Raw genomic sequence first — 1,251 nt, 5'->3', positions numbered from 1 at the left:
AAATGACTCACTTAAGACTTCTTGCTGTGTGAAGTGAGCTCTCAGTAATAACTAGTCTGACAACAAAAGTAAAGCTCCTGGACCAGATGGTTATATAGCAGAGTTCAATAAATCCTTTGGGCAAAAGATATCAAAACTCTTACACAATATCATCTGGACAATCAGGATATATCAATGGCAGACAGACATGTGATAATGTTAACTTTAGATACAATGATCTTATTATCTAAACAATACAAAAATCCTATCTATGCTCTTGTGATGCTTGTAAAGCTCCTGACAGAGTAAACAAACTTTTTATTCTCTGTATTACCGCACTTTGATATACCACAAAAATTTACAAATATAACAAAGATTTTATATGAGGGCACTCACACAATTCTGCACATAAGACAAATTCAAATCCAATAAAAATTTTAAATGGGACCAAACAAGGATGTCAGTTATCTCCCAACATATGTAAACCCTTTATTTTTACTTATAACTGAAAAAAGTACGATTATATCCCAGAAATTTTTAATAATAAAAAAAAAATGTCACCCCCTAACACAGGCTTAGGCAACATTTTTGACTCAATCAATAGCTTCTCAAAAGTCTCAAGATACAAAATTAATCCTATAAAGTCCTTAATTTTCCCCATCAATCCAATAAGCCACACTGACTCATTTTTCAGATGCAGGAATAAAGTTAAAATACACCCTTAAATATGTAGGAATCACCTTTGAACATCACCTGAAACTATTCATACAGAATAGCTTGCTAAAGGTTTGGTCAGACATTGATCAGGATATCCACAGATGGGGAAAAAATGAAGCTACCTTTCCTTTCGAAAGCAGCAATTATAAAAATGAATATTCTTCCAAGGCTACTATTTCAGCTAAATACAACAAACTTTAGTCCAGAAAACCTTTTTTAAAAAAACTGAATGTAGCTTTAGCTAAATTTACCTGGTATTCCAAGTCAGTCAGAATTAGTTAACAGAAGTTAATGCATCCAAATGAAAGGGATGGATTGGGATTACCTGATTTCGATCTACATTATGACATAAATGCAAATAGGATTATGCAATTTCCCGATTATAATCCTAAGAATAAAGAATGGTATCTTCTACGGATCCAACTATGGTACAGCTATACCAACAGTAAAACAGATTCTCAAACCTCTCCTTTCTTAAATCAGGAGTGCTTAAAGGATAGCAATTTTCACATCTGCTTAAAACATAGCATAATAAAAGTTTCAGAAATTGGTGGA

The sequence above is a fragment of the Protopterus annectens genome, chromosome 4.part0, assembly GCF_019279795.1.
Source record: "Protopterus annectens isolate FY-2018-M chromosome 4.part0, PAN1.0, whole genome shotgun sequence".
NCBI lineage: Eukaryota > Metazoa > Chordata > Ceratodontiformes > Protopteridae > Protopterus > Protopterus annectens.
This window is presented reverse-complemented; position numbering follows the sequence as displayed.